The sequence below is a fragment of the Chionomys nivalis genome, chromosome X (genome assembly GCF_950005125.1).
Source record: "Chionomys nivalis chromosome X, mChiNiv1.1, whole genome shotgun sequence".
Classification (NCBI taxonomy): Eukaryota; Metazoa; Chordata; class Mammalia; order Rodentia; family Cricetidae; genus Chionomys; species Chionomys nivalis.
Window position 1 is genome coordinate 17,013,324 of NC_080112.1, and position 25,294 is coordinate 17,038,617.

A 25,294-nucleotide genomic window follows, 5' to 3' on the forward strand; every position below is an offset into this window, starting at 1 on the left:
AGTAGAATTTGTACTAGTTAATATTTTACATACATTTTCATTCCCTCCTCCTATCTCAACAATGCATTAGCTCCTAAATTATTCGGAAACAGAATTTCAAAGTCATGTTCTATTTATTTCTCTCAAGGTACCTACTAAATACAGTAAAACAACATCAGCAACAACAAAATCCTGCAGTAAGAAAGATCAATGAATAACTATCCAGCGCAGTGACTGATTCTTTTTCTTTTTTTTTTTTTCTTTCTTTTTTTTTTTTGGTTTTTCGAGACAGGGTTTCTCTGTGGTTTTGGAGCCTGTCCTGGAACTAGCTCTTGTAGACCAGGCTGGTCTCGAACTCACAGAGATACGCCTGCCTCTGCCTCCCAAGTGCTGGGATTAAAGGCGTGCGCCACCACCACCCGGCTAAAAGGATGGTGTGTCTGTCTCCCCGTCGGGGAATCGAACCCCGGTCTCCCGCGTGACAGGCGGGGATACTCACCACTATACTAACGAGGACGACTCTTTTTCTTTTCTTTTATTATTATTATTAAAAATTTTCACCTCCTCCCCTCCTCCCATTTCCCTCTCCCTCCCCCCATTCCCCCCACCTCTCCAGTCCAAAGAGCAGTCAGGGTTCCCTGCCCTGTGGGAAGTCCAAGGTCCTCCCCCCTCCATCCAGGTCTAGGAAGGTGAACATCCAAACAGACTAGGTTCCCACAAAGCCAGTACACGCAGTAGAATCAAAACCCAGTGCCATTATCATTGGCTTCTCATCAGCGCTCCTTGTCAGCCACATTCAGGGAGTCCGGTTTGATCACATGCTCCATCAGTTCCAGTCCAGCTGGCCTTGGTGAGCTCCCATTAGATCAGCCCCACCATCTCAGTGGGTGGGCGCACCCCTCGCAGTCCTGACTTCCTTGCTCTTGTTCTCCCTCCTTCTGCTCCTCATTTGGACCTTGGGAGCTCAGTCCAGTGCTCCAATGTGGGTCTCTGTCTCTATCTCCATCCGTCACCAGATGAAGGTTCTATGGTGATATGCAAGATATTCATCAGTGTGGCTATAGGATAGGGCCAGTTCAGGTGCCCTCTCCTCAGCTGTTCAAGGAACAAGCTGGGGACATCTCCTTGGACACCTGGGAACCCCTCTAGAGTCCAGTTTCTTGTCAACCCTAAAATGGCTCCCTTAATTAAGATATATACTTCCCTACTCCCATATCCATTCTTCTTCCATCTCAACCGTCCCATTCCCCCAAGCTCTCCCCATCCTCCCCTTCTCACTTCTCTCTCCCCATTTCCCCTTACCCCCACCCCCAAGCTCTCAATTTTTGCCTGGCAATCTTGTCTACTTCCAATATCCAGGAGGATAACTACATGTTTTTCTTTGGGTTCACCTTCCTATTTAGCTTCTCTGGGATCACGAATTATAGGCTCAATGTCCTTTATTTAAGGCTAGAATCCACTAATGAGTATGTACATACCATATTCATCTTTTTGGGTGTGGGTTACCTCACTCATGACAGTGTTTTCTATTTCCATCCAGTTGTATGCAAAATTCAAAATGTCATCGTTTTTTACCGCTGAGTCTTTTTCTAAAGCATTTACTTTTAAATGTGTTTGCATGGATAAATACATGCCAAGCATGAACATGCCACAGCATACATGTGGAAGTCAGAAAATAACTTGTAGTAGTTGGTTCTCTCGTCCATCATGTGGGTTCCTGTGCTCAAACTCAAATTTTCAGGCTTGGTTGGCAGCAAGCATTCCTACCTGCTGAGCCACTTCACTAGACCCCACAAGCTGGCATTCGTATGTGTTACCCCAAGTATTACAGTGACAAATAATGACATTTGCACTGGCACTTTTTTACCAAATATATTCAGTTTCATATTCATCTGAGTCTTGAACTTGAAGCATATCTGAATATTTCTGAAATATATCTGGAAAGTTGTCAAGGTCATGTCTTTCTTCCATAAGTGGAATAAACCACTCACCTAAGGAAAGATCACCTATTCTGATTCGAGTTTATGGTATAGAAAACCAGACGGCTCCATTCACAAAGAGGGGAAGCAACTAATTATGCTAATTTAAGTCAGTCAAAAATCCCGAGGAATATAGATCTGATGTGCAATTTTATAATGTGTAAAGTTGCAATGATCTTAACCTTTTCTCTTGAGTGTGAATCAGCAGCATATAGATGAAAATGATTACACGTCCAGTGACGGCATCACTAATGTGCAGTATTTATGGGACTATACTGAGTCCCAGCATTATTAGAGTCTTTCCTGTCATTCTGTCACCAGTCAGAACACATTGGACCCTTCCCTCATAGTATAGTATAGCTCTATAGTATTTTCAGTATAGGAGCTCTTCTTCTGTTGTGATGCACCTGGAGCTTTAAAGATATGTTTCTAAGTAAATAGGAATACAGTACCATAATACAATTAAGATACAATCCAATATTATTTTCCTTCCAAATAAAAGATCTCCTTTCAAATACATTAGGGAATACTTTTCCTTGGCATTAAAGAGCGTGATGTGCACTGAATTGTGTTCTCCGAAACTGATGTGTTAAAGTCTTAGCCACCAATGTTCTATTTGTATGGGCTCTTGGAGACATAATTAGGTTTACATGTGGTTGTGAATGTGGGAACCCCTGAGATTAGCAGCACAAACCCAAAAGGAGGGCCCCCAAAGAACAGCCCTCCTTCCCTTTCCTCCCCTCCCCTAATCTTCCTTCTTAATCTCTCTGACTTGGAGAGAAGCTTGCTATTTTCAAGTCAGGAAGAGAGCAGTAGACACAACTATTTTAGCACCCTCAAACCCATGTGCCTACAGACCCGTGTAAAAGTATGTTTCTGTTTCCCAGGTTATCCTGTTTATAACATTTGTTGTGGCAGCCCAAACTAAGATAAAAACTTCAAAAAATATGAAGGTAAAATCCTAAGCAACCTCCACCTTGATCAGTGAAGTATGATGAGAAGCTAAGCTAACTGGCTAAGACATAATGGGACATTCACCTACACACACACACACACACACACACACAGTCTGTCTTTAAGAGACTGAATAGCCGGGCGGTGGTGGCGCACGCCTTTAATCCCAGCACTCGGGAGGCAGAGGCAGGCGGATCTCTGTGAGTTCGAGACCAGCCTGGTCTACAAGAGCTAGTTCCAGGACAGGCTCCAAAGCTACAGAGAAACCCTGTCTCGAAAAACCAAAAAAAAAAAAAAAAAAAAAAAAAAAAAAAGAGACTGAATAAACTTTCTCACAACCACTGCACAGCAGCTGCCCCACCTCCATATTGACTTTGAATGCACCTACAACTGTCACTAATGATGCTGCAGTGACAAGGAGATACAGGAAAAAAATAATCACCAAAGGCAGCAACAAGGCGAATAACAAAATGCCATGTGTAAATTGTCACTACCGTATGATGTGCGAGGCAAGATGCTTAACTCTGATGCTCATTGACAGAATCTGCTTCGGAAACAAGGATCAAAATGGAGCATGTAACAGTATAATTGCCATCTCTTTGTGCTGGAGTTAAAATGTAGAGGAGAATGCAGATACAAAAGTACGGGAATACTGCAGCTACAGAGAGCATAGCAGTCATTCGGCTCCTTCCTGCTCTTCATTACAGTGCACAATCTTTTCCAAGGTGAAACCTAAGAAGAACATAATTATATAGAGAGATGGTAATATGAGATGCTCACCCAAGAAATAACAATGTTGTCAGCAAAAAAAAAAAAATGCATCTTCCAGTTTACACCTTTAAATGCTGAGGAAGTAAAAAGCAGAATAGTTACTGAAATGCCTTGATTTAAACCATTTTACAAATACTGTAGTGTAGCCGAATGGTGTTGGCACACACCTTTAATCCCAGCACTGGGGAGGCAGAGGCAGGTGGATCTCTGTGGGTTCAAGGTCAGCCTGGTCTACAAGAGCTAGTTCCAGGACAGCTGAGGGCTGTTACACAGAGCAAACCAGGTCTCAAAAAATTAAAATTAAATTTAAAAAATACTGAAGTGTAATCAGTACATTACAACTGTACTATAGGGTAATAGTACAAAATTAAAATTGAGTATGTTGGCTAAAATTCCTTGTAATTTTTTTTTTTGATCTTTTTCTTTAAGGTCTTTTAATTTCTACATTTAACACACCAAATTTCTGGAATAATAACGATGGTAACGCTTACTCTTGCACATCTTGGCAGACACATATCCAGCGGGGATTTCCAGTAAGAGCCACAGCAGAAGAGCATAGTTCATTAAGGCACTTTGATCAGCAGGGGTAAGAAAACCCAGGCCAGCCAGAACTGAAGACAAAAAACAAAATGGGGGCTGTCTGAGAACAGCCTCCAGCTTTCTGGGACGTTAAATATTATACCAGTAATGCATTATGTAAAAAAAGACAAGGAAATGTACTAAGAGAAGTACTTAAATCATATTGAAAACAAACAATATTCAGTTATCTACTTCCCTGACCATTTAAGTGAAAAGATTTGATTTTCAGTTAAAGGTATGTGGAAGTTTTATAGTTGAATTAGTCTTTAATTTCACTAGGTCAAAGTCACACAGTTTCCCCTTCCCTATTCCAATAATCATCCCAAGAATAGCAAGTTATTTTTCCCCTAAAAATTTTTTTCTCAGCTGGGTGGTGCTGGCGCATGCCTTTAATCCCAGCACTCAGGAGACAGAGGCAGGTGTACCTCTGTGAATTCAAGGCCACCCTGGGCTACAGAGTGAGTTCCAGGACAGCCAGAGATACACAGAGAAATCCTGTCTCGAAAAGCAAACGAAAAATTTCTTTTCTCTGTATTTTGTCAAAGTGAGGAATAAAAAATTCAAAAGAAGACAGTTTCGGGAGGGGGAAGTGTGTTCACATTGGATTTTTTTTGATTATTTTTTTTATTTTTATTTATTTATTTATTTATTTATTTATTAAAGATTTCTGACTCTTCCCCGCCACCGCCTCCCAATTCCCTCCCCCTCCCCCATCAAGTCCCCCTCCCTCGTCAGCCCGAAGAGCAATCAGGGTTCCCTGCCCTGTGGGAAGTCCAAGGACCACCCACCTCCATCCAGGTCTAGTAAGGTGAGCATCCAAACTGCCTAGGCTCCCACAAAGCCAGTACGTGCAGTAAGATCAAAAACCCATTGCCGAATATCATTAGGTGTTGTATTGCTGACCCTTTTTTAATTTTTTACACTGACAGTTTTTAGTTCTATCCCAAATCTCTGGATTAGTCTCTGATTCTAGGACATCCAAGAAGTGTTTCCTCTCATGGAGTGGGCTTTAAGTCAAAGCAGACATCGATTGGCTATTCACACAAGTTCCGGGTCACCATTTCCCTAACATATTTTGCAGGGTGGACAGATTGTAGTTTGAAAGGTTTGTGACTGGATTGGTGTTTCTATGTCTCTTTTGGCAGCCTGCAGAGGACCTTCCCTCTACAAAGACACTAGGAAGTAAGGGTGAAGGTAACATGTAGGACACCAGCTTGACATCTCCATGCTCAGTGAGTTGTACTAGTGCCGTCCTCATCAATGGGGCACTGCTGTTGGTTTGTGGAGAACAGCACATGGTCCTGGTCAACAGTCTGGGTTGTTTGGGATTTCCATGGGACTCCTCTTGGCCAGCAATTCAGTAGGAATCAGCCTAGTCCCAGTACTGGAAGGCCATTTGGCTATAAGTGATGTCCAGTTAAAACTCCTAATGATATTCTGCTATAGTCATAGACCAGCACCTTACTCAGCCATTGTCAGGGAAGCCTCCTCAGGCAGCGCACAGGATCTTATGCAGATACCACACAAGGAGAAAGATTCCTTAGGACACTTATCTCTAAAGGGGATGTTTCCTTCAAACCCCTCCCCTCAGAGCTCAGGAAACCCATGGAAGAAGATGTAGAATGTTCAAGAGTCAGAGGGGATAGAAGACAATGGAAGAACAAGTCCCTCTGAAATAACTGAGTAAGGCTCATATGACCTCACAGAGATTGAAGCAGCAAGCACATGATTGACACCAGGTCCTCTGTGTTGCTATCTCTTGAAATTCTGTTCTTTTTCTAATGAGCAAAAGAAAGGGAGTGGACCTGAGGGGGAGGGGAAGAGGACAGAAGCTAGGAGAAGTAGAGGAAGAGACTATACTCAGGATATATTGTGTTAGGAAAGGATCTATTTTCAACAATAAAAAAAGAAAAAATTAAAAAACTGATTTCCATAAAAAAAAAAAACCCATTGCCATTGTTCTTGAGTTCTCAGTAGTCCCCATTGTCCACTATGTTCAGTGAGAGCATTTGACTGCACATTGGACTTTTAAGATGCCATTGACCTTCGAAACATCTAATAAGCCATTTTCTGCACACCTTTGTTCATAAAATTATTGCTTTGGCCATCGAGAAGTGACAAGCTCCATTCTGAGCTCACAAACTAAGACAGCACATGTTCTTAGGTCATTTTTAGACTGCCTTCTAACAATGCAGTTCAAGAACTGGGCATGGGAGCACATACCTGGAGTCCCAGAATTTGCGAAGTGAGGGCAAGGGGATCAGGAGAACAAGTCCTTGGCTACATACAGAGATCTAGACCATTCAGTGCTACAGGAGACCATGTCTCAAAAATTAAAAAAAGAGAAGCCTGGGGATTGTAGCTTAGTTAGTAGCACACTTGTCTCGAAGACTAAGCCCTGGGTTTGATTTCCAGAGCTTCACAAAATGGTTGTGGTGACATGTGTCTATTTGTAGTACCATCACTTGGGAGGAAGAGGAAAGAGGATGACAAGTTCAATTTCATCTGCAACTACATGAAACCAACTAAGTAAATGCAAGGTTAAAAATAAAAATTAGAATGTCATTTCAATCGGACACTTAAAGATCTGTTCTTGTAGGTTGAGGCCATAGCTCAGTCTGCAAAGTGTTTACTTTGCAAGTACAAAGACCCAAGTTCGATACCAAGAACCTGTGCTAAAATATTTGGACATGAGCTGGAGAGATGACTCAGCAGTGAAGAGCACTGGCTGTCCTTCCAAAGGACCCAGGTTCAATTCCCAGCACCCATATGACAGCTCACACCTGTCTGTAACTCCATTTCCAGGGCTTCTGACACCCTCCCATATATATACACACAGAACGCCAATGAACATAAAATAAATATAAATTATCAAAAGAGCCAGGCAGTGGTGGCATGCACCTTTAATCCCAGCAGTGGGGAAGCAGAGGCAGGAGGACCACTGTGAGGTTGAGGCCAGCCTGATCTACAGAGCAAGTTCCAGGACAAGGTTACTCCGAGAAACCCTGTCTCAAAAACAAATTGGACATTGTAGTGCAATTCTAATTCCAGCTCCAGGGAGGTAGACAGATGGCTCTCTGGGGTTAATTGGCTGACCAGCCTACTTTAGTTGGCAAGTTCCAGGCCAGTGAGAAAACTTGTCTCAAAAAGAGAAAAAACTAAACAGAAAAATCAAAACCCTGCTCTGAAGCTTACCATAGTATTTCAAAATGGTAGCCTTTGTTTCAGGTGTCCCCCAGTCCACTGAAAATACTCTACTCGTACCAATTTTCAACAATGCATCTCTCTACCTTATAAGGTAAGAAATATATGGTGTTTTAATTTTTATTTTGTTTTGCTTTTTGTTTAAATCTATGGATTCTGGCTGTCCTAGAACTCACTTTGTAGATCAGGCTAGCCTAAAATTCACAGGGATCCACCTGTCTCTGCCTCCCAAGTGCTGAGATTAAAGGTGTGTGCTATTTTGCCTGACTGTGCCGAAGCTTTTAGGCAAATTATTTAGAACTTATGGGGGAACATTCTTATACTCACATCCGGCATTTGAAAAGACAGAAATATAAGTACTAAAAACCATGAATTTTCTTAAAATTGAGAGTACACTTTTCAAAATTATTTTGTGCTTATAAATCAAAGTCTAACACATGTCAACAGTTCACCACAAATGTTTAGGTTATACCTGGATGTACTCACATAAAGAAAAAATGTCATTATGAAAACTCGTGTTCCTTGGCCGAGAAGGACCAACAGCAACATTCCATGTTCTGAGAGCTTGAATTCATTCCCATGAATTATTCTCCATCTAAACTGCCTCTGGTCATACACCTGCAAGTAAGAAATTCTGTAATAAACATGTTAGTTAATATGACAAGTTACATGAAAGGGAAGTTTCCACTCTAGACAAGCTAACTGGAAAGCAATGGCTATAGATTGCTTTGGCAGGTTTCTGGATGCCCTGTGAGCCTGCTACATGAATAAATCCCTCACTTAAGTTATGTTTTGCATTAGTGTGGTGTGTTAATTATATAGAGCACATAGTTTGCTGTGTTTTCATAAAGAAAGCAAAGTTATTTTACCTAAGGAACTCAACAGATTCATAGAAATTTTAAATTCGTCAATATGCAAACATTTACAAGAACCAAGATAGTAAATATGGTATAACATAAATTATACGACCCTGCAACATTGGTAGTTCTATCTCATCTTTTAAGTCAATTAAGAGTTTCTTAAAATGATATTTTAAGTCATCAGAAACACCTATCAAATATAACCAGAGATATTACCCAACAACTCTTTAAATCAACTTGTACTTTTAAACAAACTCATACAATGCTATACTTTCCGACTGTATAATTCAGTGGTTCTCAGTCTGTGGCTTGCGATCCCTTCAGAGTCAAAGAGCTGTTTCACAGGGACCATTGGAAAACACAGATATCTACAGTACGATTCATAACAGTAGCAAAATTGCGCAACTATGAGGTAGCAATGACAATAACTTTATAGTTGGGGGTCAGCACAACAGGAGGAACTGTGTTAAAGGGTCACAGCAGAAATATGTATAGTCAAGGTACTACACTCTAAGTAGGAATTCAACAGCTGACAACTAAGCGGAATATATATCATGTTGAATCAAAATGTGCAGTTCTACTTACAGAAAGGTTTACATGATTGTATTTGGCAATATCTTTACAGATACTCTTTAAAATGAGGATAACCGCCAGTCCACACAAGGAAAGTACCACAAAAAAAGGAGTTTATGAGTCTAGAAAATTTTGGAAAGGGAAAAAAAAGTTAGAATTGGCCAGGTGGCTCAGCAGATTAATGTACCTGCTACCAAGACTGAACCTGGATCTGATCCGGTGACCCATATGGTTGAAGAAGGAATCTGACTCCTTAAAGTTGTCCTCTGCATCTCTCTCTCTCTCTCTCTCTCTCTGTCTCTCTCTCTCTGTCTCTCTCTCTCTGTCTCTCTCTCTCTCTCTTTCTGTCTCTCTCTCTCTCTCTCACACACACACACACTATATATATATATATATATAAATGTAAATGCCTGTGGTGGTTTGAATGAGAACAGCCCTTGAAGGCACATATATTTGGATACTTAGTTGGTGGATGGATTAGGAGGTGTGACCTTATTAGAGGAGGTATGTCACTGGGGGTGGGTTTTGAAGTTTTAAAAGCCCATGCCAGCTCCAGTTTCTCCCTATCTGCCTCCTTCTTGCTGATAAGATCTAAGCTGTTCACTACTGACTGATCCAGTACCATGCCTGTCTGTCCACCTCTGGACTAGCCTCTGAAACTGTAAAGCAAGTCCCCAATTAAATGCTTTTTTTAATAAGTTGCTTTGGTCATGGTGTATCTTCACAGCAATAGAAAAGCAACTTAAGAAAAATGTTAAATTTCTTTTTTAATTTTGATTTATTTGTTTTGTGGGTTTTTTTGAGAAGCTGAATTTTAAATTTATTTCACATACATGTAATGCAATTTTAGCGTGTTCCCCCATTACACTGTACTGCTTCCCTTCTGCTCTCACTGGTCACCCACCTCTTCCTACCTAGTTTCTCTTCTGCTTTTGTTTATTTATTCATTCATTCATTCGTGAATTTCATTATGGTTGCTTATAGGATCCTGGGTAAAGGATAAGGAGACTTGGGAGTATGGTCTCCATACCATTGGCTACACACTGAAGAAAATGTCTCTCCCTCCCCAGCAACCAGGGAAGGGCAGGGTTTCATGAGCTACCCTTACTCTCCTATGGATCCTGTGTGTGTCTGGGGGAGGGGGGTCTGCTCATGAGCCCTTCCCTGCCTGTGACAGGATGTTGGCAGGCCCAGTCTTGTGAGAGACTTAACAGTAATCACAATTGATTTCAAAATGCTTAATTGAACATTAAATAGAAAATATGTGAGCTATAAAAGAAAGACATCCAAAATTATTACTCAATCTATCCATTTTCTAAGGTTAAATTCAGACCACAGACTAAATACATCCAGGACAGACATATTTGTACACTCCTGTGGTTCTAACATTTAGGAGGCTGAGACAGAGAATCATAAGTTTGAGGCCAGCCTGGGCATGTTGGTGAAGTGCTAGGTGTATAAGCATGAGTTACCACACTTCACTTCAGAATTTAAAAAAAAAAAAAAAAGTCAGGTCATTAAGATACCTCAGTGAGTAAAGACACTTGCTGAGAAGCCTTAAGACCCAAATTAGATCCCCATAACCCACATACTGAAACAAAGAACTGAAAGAGCATGATCGATCGGCAGTTAGAATTAACCAGACTAGCTCTAATATAAAATATTAAACTTTAATAAAGGGAAGAAGGGGAACTTACAAAACCAGGGTTCCAGCGATTCAAGAGCGCAGGAAAACAAAGAGGAGGAGACAAACGCACGTGGATGTTTATATGTTTTCTGTGGCCCAAGGGGAACACGCCCAAAACAGAATGTGATTGGCTGATGTTCCCCATCAAAGAACTGAATCTCACAAATTGTCCACTGATACTTGTAACATGAACGGGGACCTGTTTGTTTGTGGTTTTCTGTCCCGCCCGGTTCCCCATAACTGTTTGGGGGCCTGCTTGTTGTTGTTTTTGTCCTGCCCGGTAACCCACAACTGTTTAGCCCCAAAGAAAATCACACATAGGTCTCTATAAGTTATAAACTGATTGGTCCATTAGCTTTAGCCTCTCATTGGCTAATTTTCATATCTTGATTAACCCATTTTTTTGATCTATGTTAGTCATGTGGCTCAGTACCTTTTTTAAGTGGGGCAAATCACATTCTGTTGTTTTGGTGATCTGGGCAGGAGTGGGAGAAATCAACTTTTTCCTTCCCAGAATTTTTTTTGTTTTTATTACATCATTTTTACTTTTTGTCTGTTATTTTTTTTTTTTTTTTGCCTATATTTTTTACCTGGCCAATCAGCGTTTATTTGAAACATGATTGACAGAATACAAACAATTTGCCACAGCAGATATTCGCATGCACGCATGATAAATGGTTTGTTTTTGTTTAAGAATTTTAATTGAAGTGTTTTGATCAAGTCTCCCACATTCACTTCCTTCCAGCTTCCCCCTATATCTCCGGAGCCCAGCACCTTTCCTTCCCAGCTTCATGTGTTCCTTTTCTGTAATCCCACCGAGTCCACTTGATGTTGCCTATCTATGTACTGACTAGAGCATGGGCAGCGTCTTGGGTACCACATCTCTAAAGCAAACTGACTCCGCCTCCCCCAGCAGCTGCCAGTACCAACAGCAGAGCTTCATGAGCCTCTCCCTCATCCCTGCTGGGATTTGAGCTGGCTCCATCTCTTGCAACAATTGTGGCAGAAATAATGAATAATTAAAAATCTATGCCAAAGGTAAAATCAATATCACAAACTTAATTTTGGATCATGACACTGTGGGATAAAGTCCAGGAGTCATAGGATTACTGACCTCTTAGTCAATAGACTAAGACTTTTATATTTGTGAGAGTCAGAGCAAAATCTCCAAGGATGCCTTATCTATTAACTATTACTGTTTATAAGACTAAACCTCTTTCTTTTAAATCCTAAAATCAAAACCAATTGCTTTTGCAATCTCAGCCAGATCTACACGATTAAAAACTTACTGGTTAATGAAAAGGCTGGAACTATCTTCCTGAGACACCAAAAGGAGTAACAGTAAAACACATATAGCTCACACCAATTATTGTATATTTTAAAACCAGAAAACAAAGTAACATGTATATGAATAGGTATTCCAATTGCCCCAATGAGCATGCACTGAAATGTCACACTGTCCCTGTAATAAATGCAATTACTACGTGTAGATGTAAAATAAAATATATAAGCCAGGAGCAGTGATGCAGGCCTATAATTCCAGTATGCAGGAGGGTTGAAACTTTCGAGACCAGTTTACCCTACAGAATGAGACACTATCTCAGAAGAATAAGATAGGTATGCATATACATACTTGTAACCCCAGCATCTGGGGGTAGAAGCAAGATTACAAGTTCAAGGATCACCTAGTCTAAGAGATACTGTCTTTGAAAAAATAGGAAATCTCTGTGTCTGTCTCTATCTCTGTGTGTCCCTTTCTCTGTTTCTCTGTCTGCATCTCTCTATGTCTGTGCCTCAGTCTCTCTCTATGTATCTCTGTCTCTGTGTGTGCGTGCGCATATGTGTTTAAAAATGAAAAATAATAAATAAATCTTTTTTCCAAGGGAACTTCTGGGTCTGATCAACATAGGGTGCTTTCTAAATGAAAGACTTCTCTAGAAATTTCCTGTATGGTAGAGGAAGAGGAAGAACATGAATAAAAATAAGACCATATTCATTCTCTCTCTCCCACAGTCAATTCCTCCTGTGACAGGGAGTATCTTGCTTTTTTAGCTCAGGCTGACCTCAGAACCATGACCCAACTGCATCTATGCTAGGATCTGAGTGTGTGCAACCACACTCGGGTAAGACGCTAGTGTCATTTTAAAGGCAGTGGGGACAGAAGAAAAATCAACACCTCACAAATATTCTAGCACAGCGTGACCCCTTTCCTGACTTCCAGTTTGCTTTTACAGCTTTCTCCTGGCCTCAGTTGCTTTACTCTAAGAAATGGGAATGACGGAACAAATTCTAAATATGTACCCTCATTTCCTCTCTGCATGACCTCCTAATCTGTTAGCTTTTCCTCCTCGCATTGCCAGCTCTTCCTAGCAACCCCAATCAATGTGCACTCAGTATGTCCATCCTTCAGTTCCTAAAACTGAAACTGCCCCTTCCTGGCCAGATTTTTTCAGGAGCCTTCAAAAGGGTCAAACTACATAATTGAAAATCAAGATCTTTTACTTGGAAGATACTATAATGGAGGATTCATTTAAGCAGAAACCTTTCTGCTTCATTAACCACTTGGAAACGGTAGTGGCACTCGGGATAACAGGAACTAAAAGAAAATCCTGTCGAATAAACAGACTCTCACTGCCAGACATTATTTCAATACAATCCTCCAGTTTGTAGAACCTGCCAATTTGAAATCTGTTAGTCTGTCACGTTGAACTGACCCGAAAACTTCTTCTCTACTGGTTAGATTTCATTGTGCCAAAAGTGCCAGGCAGGCTTCTAGCAGAGAAAAGTCTCGAACATACCCATAGCCAACTCTGCATGCTCCACTATTGACATGCCAGGCAAGATGTGCCCATGACTAAGACAGTGGCATGAAAGTTATTAGAGAAACCAGTTGTTTGGGGATTAGATTTGAAGCCTGTTCTACAGGAAGGAATTTAAGCCTGGTACTAAACAGCTGGTCAAAAGCTCATAATGGCCACGGAGGGCTGAAATTTAAATGTCATGCTGTTAAACAAGCCTTCTAAATATTTCTGTTTATACCCGTAGATTAGTGCTGCTCTCAGACATGACCATAGAAGCTTCTGTCTCCGGTGGTCAGCAATTGATAGACTCATCGCTAGTCAAAATGCTGAGAATAAGCATCTATTGAGTGGCCAGCCATAAATGGGATATTTATATCATCCGTTGTCTGCAAGGGAGCACCACAGAAGAGAAATGGAAAAAATATAAGAGCCAAAAGATAGGGATGAGTGCTATGAAAACTGTCTTTGGGATATAACATAGCCATTGTACCAAAAAATCTCACTGTTCCAGGTCAAGTCAACAAGATCAGACAGTCGACATTCCAACAATCACCACGAATTGTGCTCAGGAGGTTATTAGCACAACAAAGAGAGTACAGAAGAACGATTGGGACAGGTCAGGGTGGCTCTGGTAGAAAAAGGGGAAGTTGGGAATGTGCATGATTACATCCCACCCCCCCCTTCTCTCTCTCAAGTTTTCATGACATTCCTACCTTCCTCTACCCAGTTACTTACATTTCCTTATTCTTGGCTTGCTCACACCATCTGAGTCCACAGACAAACAGACCCTCGCATTTTGTTTGCTGTTTCACTCCCTCCTGCCTATGTCTTACAAGTTGTCTGGTCTATCCTCCTGCTTCTGTCCTCCACGTTCTGGGATTACTAGTGTGTGTCACTACGGCCAAGTTTGGTTTTCATCCATTGCATAAAGCCTACTTCCTCAATTATGTTCTGCCAACCACCTCCCATGTCGTCTATGTGAAGACACAGAATCTAAGGCATCACAGCTTCCTTTCTCTTCAGCATAAGCATTAATTAGTATATGTAAAATATATTTCTTTTCACCAGATATGTTAGGAGGTAGAAGAAGGGAATGAGAGGGAATCTATCCCAAAGGAAATGCCACTCAGTATCATCCTAGTGACAAAATACCTTAACTTAAAAATAAATATACTACCCCTGGAGGGAAACAGGAAGGAGGAATCAAAGTTTAAAACCATCCTGAGCTATACAGCAACTTCAAGGCAAACCTGGGATACATGAAACTGTCTCAAAACAATAATAGAAAAAGGATATTTATAGTAGGAGGATCCAACTAAGTAGTAGAGAACTTGCCTTGTATATACAAGATCCCAGGCTCAATCCCCTGTGGCCACCCTCACCTCAAAGATCCGAGAAAAATTCACCATTTATGCTTGCTATCCTGCAGTTACTTTGTCTTTATTTTACAAAGTGCTTACCCAGTCCACTGAATGTTGATCTCGGTTGCGGACTCTAAATCATAATCCCATTCAGAAGACCACTTGGTCATTTTGCTTTCCTAAAATGAAAACATAAAATCAAAAGACTGAACTTTATCTGACCATTTGTGATTTATTACTCAGAAGCATATAGAAGCCTATTCTGCATGGGCCTTTGCCCCTATCCTTCCAGTTTCGTGGAATCATAATAGTTACTATTATATCTTAAGCTTCCTTTCACTCAGTAATGTTGAATTCATTACAAAAAAGAGGAGGCAAAAGCAGGTGGATCTCTGTGAGTTCAATGCCAGCATGGTATGCTGAGTGAGTTCCAGGGCACACAGAAATACTCTGTCTCAAAAACAAAAAGGAAAAGGTCAAGGAAAGACCTAGAAAGAAAATTGTTGCTGTCCAACAAGACAGCATCTTTCTGCTATTATTTTTTGTGTAGTCTCAAACCCATCAGACACTCCCTTTACCCTTTTATCCTGACATATTTCCATTTCCACTGGAAGTCCTTATAACGCTTGCAAAAGTACATAAAATTTTACATAATGAGTCCCTGTAATATTTGGGAAATTTAATCCCCACAACCAAAAGGCTCTTCAGGATAAGGATAGATGGTAGTGATCTGCACTGGCATTAGAAAGAAGGAAATGCATTGACAAGTGACATGTCCAAGACAGAACTGACTTTAAAAAGGTGGGAAGTACATATGGCAAAATTATGCTCTCCTGCCCAGCAGGTACTTGCTGCATGAGCAGGCCACGTGAGTTTGATTTCCAGAGCCAAGGGACAGGGAACGGAGAGCATAGACCCCACAAAGCAGTGCCCTAACCAAAACACACACACCAGGAACACATAATAATCGTCTTTTAAGTTTTCAAATCTCATTCCCTGCCCCCCAGAAAGTTATATACCTATATGGCAGATGCAAATATTGTTTTGGAAGGATAAATTAGAAAAAACAAAGGTTATGCTTTCAGAAAGACAAATCAGAGATATGAGAATAAAGGTAAAGAATTTCCTTATACTTTCCAATAGACAGCACCTGCAAATATTACAGCTGTTATCAATATTATTTAAGTTAAAATAAAAGACAACTTCTTTTACTATAACTCAACAACTTTGCTTCTTACAAGTTCATGTTATCCACAGCTACATAGTTGAGTTCAAGGCAGCCCGCACTACATGAGACCCCATCTCAAACACAAAAATAAAAACAAAATCTGGAGGAAAAAAAAAAATCAGCTAAGTGTTTAAACATCTTTTTGTACCAAACACTGCCATCTGCTGGAAATAATAGGTAATAACGTGAATTAGTCATCCCCACCCCCACCCCCCCAATAACTATTTAAAAAATCTAAGGCACTTGAGAACAATGACAAATATAAAAAGATAACGAAGTAAGAAAGAACCTTATTCTTAACTACTTAAAATTAATGAATTATTCTTGGTTTTTCTATCCCAAAGTATCAAAATCTTTTTGTAAAGTAGCAATTCTCATAAAATAATATATGACAAGGCCGGGCGGTGGTGGCGCACGCCTTTAATCCCAGCACTTGGGAGGCAGAGGCAGGCGGATCTCTGTGAGTTCGAGACCAGCCTGGTCTACAAGAGCTAGTTCCAGGACAGGCTCCAAAACCACAGAGAAACCCTGTCTCGAAAAACCAAAAAAAAAAAAAAAAAAAAAAAATATATATATATATATATATATATATATATATATATATATATATATATATGACAAATCGGTTTTTAATGTTGGTAACAGTGACACAGCAACGAGGGGGGAAACAAAGACTTCTTTATCCATAATATAGTACCCCGTGATGTGTCATCGTCAATAGAAATTATGCAGAGACTCAATTTTGTCGGGAATTCGATCGCTAGCCCAGTGGTTCTCAACAGGAGGAGCAGCACCCCCTACAGGGCATAATGAAAACATGCGTCTGCTACCGGCTTTCAGAAGCCAGGTGTCCTGCAGGGCACAGGGAGATGACACAAAAGAAAACCCAGGAGAATTGTGCTGTGCCTCACACCTTTCAAAAGTCACGTACGTGAAAAACGGCTTGTGATTGCCTACCCTCTGAGTTCAACTTTGCTTCATCAAGTATTTTATATGATTTTAATATGTAATAAATATTCCCGCTCAAGAAGGTAACTAGGTAACTGTCTTATTAAATTAGGAGAAAGTTGTACCGTACTTGTCTTGGCATGTTAAGAAAACTGACTGAAATTTCAAGAAGTCATAGCATCATTTGAAAAACAGCAGTATTTGGGCCAACAATTTGCGATTTTCTTGTCTTCCCATTATCACACTTACAATGACTATCCACATAGACGCAAGCAAATAAAATGGATAAAATACACAAAGGGTATATTATTTTTTAAAGTTACTACTATCTCCCCTTTATGTTATCTTTAGGATGTTACACTGGTATTTGTTAAAATTGCATACACAGACAGATTTTTTTCCTATTAGTCACAACACAGAATAGTAAAGGGAGAGTTCTAAAACATTTGTTATTAAAGGCCCATCACTCTGAGACTGGAAACTCCCTGATCTAGTGTATCTCCCTCATTTTATTCGAAGGAAACTGGTGTCCCAGGCAAGGAGAAAATGAATTTCCTCAGAGTCTAACATTAGTTGGGCAAGCCAGACCCCAAAACTTGTGATTCATAATTCGCTATTGGCTTATGCTGTCTGAAAATGCAAACTGCTCTTCCCAATGAAACAAGGTCATGAGGCTAAAAGTATAGCTCGGTGTTACAAATTGTGCCCCGAGTTTCACACTCCACACTCCACAAGCAAACAAAGCATGCAGTGCATAAATGTAGATGGTCTCAGGCTAGCTCACAAGGGGAGCTTATTTAACTAGAATCCACAACAGAAACGTTTATCATTACAATGAAGCAGAAAGATCTTTGTTTGGGAGTACGAAAACAATGGGGCTTGCATTGGCTCACGGAGGTGGAAAAAAACAGCGAGAGGCCTGTATAGGTCTGTATATGTATGTATGTATATATATATATATTAGCTTGGTGTTTCTGTGGGACTCCTAAGAGTGGAAGTAGGGTTGTCTCTGACTCTTTTGTCTCCTTTAGGACTCTTTTCCTGCTATTAGGTCCGGCCTCAGTATGACAGCTTTGCCTTGTCTTATTGGATCTTGTTGTGTCCTATCTGGCCATTTTCTCTGGGAGGCAGGCCTGCTCCTTTCTGAAGAAGAAACAAAGGGGGAGCGAATCTGGCAGAGGGGGCCTGGAAGGAGTAAAATGAAAGGAAACCGTGGCCAGGATATATTGGGTGAGAGAAGAACCTATTTTCACTAAAAATTTTAAGAAAGAAAGCAGGGCCAGGCAGTGGTGGCACACCTTTAATCCCAGCACTCAGGAGGCAGAGGCAGGCGGATCTCAGTGAGTTTAAGGCCAGCCTGGTCTACAGAGCCAGTTCCAGGTCAGCGAGAACTGTTACACAGAGAAACTCTGTCTCAAAAAAGTCAAAAACAGTAAGGGTTATTTTTGCTTGGTTGGGTTTATAGTTGTTTGGGAGGTCACTGCGTGCATACGACATATTTTTAACAAATTCATTCTCCACTACCCAAACTTAATTTACTTTCCCACACTAAATGGGCCTAGTGGGTTAACTGAGAGTACATGAAGTATAATATTTGCTTCTGTTTTTAAATAGGCTTTCACTATGTAGCTCAGGTTAGCTTCCGTCTCATGATTGTTCTGCCTCAGGCTTTTCAATACTGTAAAACGATTTATAAGAGCATTAGGAATACATGGATTTTAGACCAGTGTTCAATAGTTCATAATAAACTCAATATTCCTAATTCATAAAAGTAAAAATGAAGGCAATGAGTTCATAATCAGAATTGAAATATTAGTCATAAAAGCAAAGCAGTATTTACTCAAATGCTAATATAATTGATTCGGTCTTTCCTTTTGAATAAAATGTATTATAAACTGGTTTTGTATTACTTGAGAACATGTATCATTCTCTGAAGACATTAAAATACATTCACAAAGATTCTTAAATAAAAGGCAAAATAAGATCTAGGCATGATGGCTTATACTGGTAACTCCAACACTTAGGAGGTTAAAGCAGGAATCACCATAAGTCTGAGGTCAGACTGTGCTGCAGAATGAGTTCCAGGTCAGTCCATCCTACAAAGCGAAATTCTCTCTCAATACTTCTCCCATCCGTGTCCAAAACACGGACAAACAAAACTCGAAAAACTAAAGATTATCATGCCACATCTGAACTTCTCTGTGGCCAATAATTGCCTGATCAGGGGCTCAAACTCACAATCTCACTCACAGTTCATAAACCCCTAAGTCTAGACAGCAGTTTGTAGGTGGCTGGCTGCCTTAGGGTGGCAGGGGAAACAGTCCCAGGTACAGAGGTTGTAACTCAGGTGGTTAGGAGCATGTAGTTTCTACATGGCACTGACCTCCATTACGTGGTTCAATGTGTGTACAGAATTTAGTTTTCCATTTGTGCCCCTGTGTCATTCTCATGTCAAGATTCTACCTGTGCCCCCATCCCATCTCCTGAATGTCTCTACACCAGAGGCACATGTAAGACTTCCATGGTTCAAAGCAGGATGCCGCACTGTAGTTCACCCAGTTACAGATTCTAGAATCAATTCATGTCACAGGGTGTGAGGAAATTTCCTATACTAAGAGAAGCAGGAAAAAATATGTGGAAGCCAAAGAGACAGGACCCATGTGGAGGTCCATACCTCCACCAAGGGAACAGGCACTAGTCACATGTGCCACCTCAAGTTTGACTCATGCTCACAGAAATAATCCTAAAGTAGTAACTTCAAAGTAGGTTTGATAAACTTCATATAGGGATAAAACTATATTTCCGTACCCCAAAAATATTAAACAAAAATAAATAAAATAATATAAAAGCAAGCAGTTTACAAAAAAAATGGGAACATCAGCGGGAATATTCATTAGGAAGCTTGATATATGTGTGTGTACATATATGTATATAAACATACCAACCCCATAAAATTATCTGCTCTTTTACATATTCTGAAAAGAAGAATTAAATGAATGAGATGTGAACAAGACATGGTGGTGCACAGCTATAATCAGAGCACTTAAGAGGTAAGGGCAAGAGGATCAGAAATTCAAGGACAGATGGGATACAGCAGACACTGGAGGGAGAAGGGGAAAGCAGGAAGAGGAGGAGGAAGAAGAGAGGTAGAAGGGGAGGATGGGGGTGGGGAGTGAGAGAGACAGACAGCTAGACTAATTCAAGAAGGAACCACGGCCTTATGCATTCTCTAATCTCATTCCTACAACTTTAGAGTGACGAAAACTTCAGCTTTAAGATAAATACATACTATTTATGTGTCTAGTCTATAAAAAGCAAGATGAGAGCTTGGAATACTTGCCTGAGATTTCACAGAATATGTGTAGACCATGTTAAAATTATTTGTATCTTCTTCAGTAATTTCTAAAGGGGGTTCATTGCAAGTTAGGTGATTTTCATCTGTATGTTTATAGCTAATAAAAAAGAAAGGGGGAAACTTTCCATTACATTCCTTATTTAGAGCACTTTTTAAACTCACTATCCACTGGCCTCCCCCTCTTGACTTGGAATATTGGAGTTACACTAATGAATACTAAATGTACCCAACAAATGGGACTCTATATACTACCTAAAACTATACTTAAGAACATTCCTGGCTGAGGAGTTCCATCCAGAGGGAACCTTCATCTGGCGATGGATGGAGATAGAGACAGAGACCCACATTGGAGCACTGAACTGAGTTCCCAAGGTCCAAATGAGGAGCAGAAGGAGGGAGAACAAGAGCAAGGAAGTCAGGACCGTGAGGGGTGCACCCACCCACTGAGACGTTGGGGCTGATCTAATGGGAGCTCACCAAGGCCAGCTGGACTGGGACTGATGGAGCATGTGATCAAACCGGACTCTCTGAATGTGGCGGGCAATGAGTGCTGACTGAGAAGCCAAGGACAATGGCACTGGGTTTTGATTCTACTGCATGTACTGGCTTTGTGGGAGCCTAGTCTGTTTGGATGCTCACCTTCCTAGACCTGGATGGAGGGAGGAGGACCTTGGACTTCCCACAGGGCAGGGAACCCTGACTGCTCTTTGGACTGGAGAGGGAGGGGGAGGGGAAGTGGGGGGATTGGGGAGAGAAATGGGAGGTGGGGAGGAGGTGGAAATTTTTAATAATAATAATAATAATAATGTAAAAAAAGAACACTCCTGCTGGGCATGGTGGCATACACCTTTAATATCAGCACTCAGGAGGCAGAGGCAGGTGGTATCTCTGTGAGTTTGAGGTCAGCATGGTCTATAAAGCAAGTTCCAGAACAGGCTCCAAAGCTACATAGAGAAACCCTGACTCAAACACCCCCCCCACACACAAAAAAGCTACTTTCAGGGGCTGGAGATTTAGCTCAGTGGTAGAGCGCTAGCAAGTGCAAGGCCATGGGTTCAATTCCCAGCAGTCATGTGGTGGTTCACAATGATCTGTAATGAGATCTTGTGCCCTCTTCTGGCCTGCAGGCAGACATGCAGGCAGAATACTGTATACATAGGGAATAAATAAAATCTTTTTTAAAAAAAGAACATTCCTTTCACCTGAAGAGAAACAAAATAAATTCTACCAGAGAATGGCTTTTTTCTTCTTTTGACTCACCTGTTTTCAATAGCTTGTAAATTTAACTGTAGGGCTAAGATATTAAATACATGAAGAATAAATCATATTTGTAAGCACCCAGATATGTGACAGCCTACTATGTATAAAGCACCAAGCTTAAGTAATGAAAGTTGTTACTAATATACACTACTAATGGTAGCTAAATTACTATAGCCAGTATGGAAAGTGACTAGAGGTTCCTAAAATCTACCCACCCAACTTCTGGGTATATCAAATGGAGATCAATGAAAATCTCTCTGGGCTCAAGGTACAATGTTAGATCTCTAATTGTTCAGTGTGTTTAAAAGTGGGCCTCCAGGCTCTTCCTACATATTTCCAGGGATAGAATTCTCAATAATTCTTAAGCTTTCTTATTCAACTGTTAAGAGAGCTCTAATCATTAGCAGATTCTTCCACTCACCTAATAGACTCTACTGATACTAAAGCTGTCCTCTCAAGAAAAACAAATGCAAATATATTTTCATTAGCCCTTTATAAGGGAGAGGACCTGCCCAGAACTGTGCCCATCCACTGCGGACCTGTGCAGGCCCCGTGCTTGCCACCTCCGCCTCTGTAAGCTCATACAAGCTGTCAATTTTGACTAAAGGTCAGAGAGTTGGGACTTCTGTTCCTTCAAGGTTATTATCAACAGTTCAAATAACAGGTATGGCTAATATCCAAAACTGGTATTTCAGGTATTAAGAAGTAGATCTGTTTCTACCTCAAACAAAGATCAAGGCTCCATTCCCTCTTGATTTAGAGAGTTGTACTTTCTCAAGGCTATTGTCAACAGGTGTGGCTAATATCCAGCCCTGATATTTCAGGTATTAAGAAGTAGGTCTGTTTCTCCCTCAAATAAAAGTCTAAGGATTCAATTAGGTTCCTACTCTTTAGGAAGGTAACTATGGATTCTACTCAGAGAGAAGTTTGCCTACAGAATATTTTGGTCTAGGGTGGAGCATTACTTGTCTTGTTCTGGCAACAGAATGTTTAACTAAGAATGTAGCCTGTAATCCCTCACCTGGTCTCTTCATTCCTTATATCATGTGAATGCAGTTTTTAGTCTTACCCCTATCTTTGGGGGTCGGGGTATTTAAGCAAATGGAAATTAAACTATGTTTCTTTTTATTATTTTCACTCATGTCTTTGTTCTCCTTACTTATTTTTCTAATCCCCATGCCCCTACCCTGGTAAGTTGCGGCATCCTTGTCGAAGTTGGTCTCCGGGACATACGGACCAGTTAGTATAATTAATCGGCAAGGGGCAGATTCAGTGATAAATCCTGTCTCAAACATTAGGTGGAGAGCAAATGAGGAAAACATATCCATCTGATATCAGTCTCTGATCGCTATACAATACATTCACAGAGGGGGGGGCAGAGAGAGAGAGACTGGAAGAAAATAGGTAATATTTCACTGTAATATGTAAATATGTAATATGTAAATATGGTAAGAATGCTTTAGGAAAAACAAATAAGCATTTTTCCACAGATTTTAGAAGAAAATGGGCAATATTTCACTGTACTAGCTGAAAGGTTTATGGTAATAATGCTTTAGGAAGAGTGAATAAACATTTTTCTCATGGGGATTAGCAGGTAGTTTTGCAATAAGTTATTCAGGGTTGGATATGTCCCCTAAAAATATATGCCTCCTTAAAGGATATGCTCAAGTTCAAACTCCCAATACCCATGAATCTGACTTTTATTTGGACATAGGGTCTCTACAGATACATTCAAGTAAAAATGAGGTAACAATGATATAATATTAGTAGAGCTGCTTATTGTGTTTTTAAGACAATATCTCACAGATCTCACTCTGCATGTAGCCCAGGCCAACCTGAGACTCACTATAAAGCTGTCCTGGCTACTTTTATGTCAACTTGACACAAGCCAGAGTCATCTGAAAGGAAGGAACCTCAATTGAGAAAATGCCTCCATAAGATCCAGCTATAGGACATTTTCTTAATTAGTACTCATGAGGCAGAGCCCAGCACATTGTGGATGATAGTCTTAGTATCTATAAGAAAGCAGGCTCAAGCCAAGTGGTGCATGCTTTTAATCCCAGCACTTGGGAGGCAGAGACAGACAGGCAGACCGATCTTTCTGAGTTTGAGGCCAGGCTGGTCTACAAAGCGAATTCCAAGACAGCAATAGCTACACAAAGAAACTATCCTGGAAAACCAAAAACCAAACCAAACCAAACAAATAAACAAAAAACAGCGGGCTGAGCAAGCCTTGGAAGCAAGCTAGTAAACAGCACTCCTCCACGGCCTCAGCATCAGCTCCTGCCTCCAGGTTCCTGTCCTGTTTGAGTTCCTGTCCTGACTTTCTTCAGTGATGAACAGTAATAGGAAGTGTGAATCAAATAAACCCTTTCCTCTCCTTTTCTCCTCTTTCCTCCTCAACTTGCTTTTGGTCTTGGTGTGTTTCATCACAGCAATAGGAACCTTAATGAAGCCAGTAACCAGGGCTAGCCTCAAACTCATAGTAATTCCCCTGCCTCATTTTCCAGTGTGTTGGAACTATAAGCACCAGACATGATAAGGACAGGGCTTATTAAACTTTATCCACTCTTTTAAAACTGTATTTATTTTTGCAGCTGTATATGGTATGTCTGAGTGTGTAAGCACGAGAGCATGCCCATGCCAGTTTTTGGAAACTGGTTCTAGTCTTTGACCTGTGTTGTTTTGATTTTTAACTTTTCTCTTCTTTCTTTCTTGTTTCCTTCCTTCTTCTCTTTCTCCTTTTAATTCTTCCTTTGTTTTCCACCTGGTTTTGAAGAAGAGTCTTTCTTATTGCTACACTGCGTATAGCGATGGTATAGTTTGTGAGCTAGATGTACAAAAGCCCCTGGGACATTCCCTGTTTCTGCCTCCCATCTTACTATACAAATGCAAAGATTACAGACATGTGCCACTTTGTTCAGCTTCTACATGGGTTCGAGAGTTACCAACTTAGACCATAAGGCTTACACAATAATTGCTTTTACCTGCTGGGCCATTTCCCTTGCCCCACTTTCTCCAGCCATTTGACCCGTGTTTTCTCATCCAAGAAATTTTTTTTTTATTGTTTCTTGATTTTCATTTATTTGATATGTAGTACTGTATGATTTCCCCCTTCCATTCTAGGTATTTTTATAATCACTTTACTTTTTAAATGAATTAGCTCAGCATTCTTATGAATTAAATAGTGTTATTCTCTTTTGATAGGCATGATGTATGAGACCCAGAGAGGAAAGTTACATGTCCAAGAGTAAGCAGACACTGGTAGCATGGTAAGCCTAGCAGGCAGTCTGTCATCCAAGAAAATTTTACGTAACCTTGAGTATATTAGGTATGAAATAGATATGCAGATTAAACATTTACTGATAAATCATTAAGAAAATAATCTTTTGGTAACATATAATTTTAGCATGTATTAAAGGGGAAAGAAATTTTTAATACTAATGGGATAGATGTACTTAATTATTTTTCTAGAGTGAATTAAAATCCTGGCTCAGTATTGACACTGTAGAAAATAATAACTTCAGTGTTTTCAGCATTCATCAATATTTTGATTTTTATAATCAATACTAAGAATGTCACATCATATAAACGTATAGTACAAAATATCAAGCATATGTTTAAGGCTGTTTCAGAAATTGTTGGTAATTCCATACTAATTTCAAGCCACAATCCTTTTAATAGGTTTTCTTTTTTTATGAAACTCAAGTCAGCAACTCAAACCACACACTTTTTTTCAATACAGGATCTCATGT

The 25,294-nt window shown here is 40.3% G+C and overlaps 1 non-coding gene and 1 pseudogene across 1 annotated transcript; both read right to left on the minus strand.

The window, feature by feature from the left end:
- Positions 1-25,294, minus strand: part of LOC130867504 (transmembrane 9 superfamily member 2-like) — a 103,325-nt pseudogene that overhangs the window by 31,614 nt on the left and 46,417 nt on the right.
- Positions 424-495, minus strand: Trnad-guc (transfer RNA aspartic acid (anticodon GUC)). The gene has a single exon. It is a non-coding gene; the product is annotated as a tRNA-Asp (tRNA).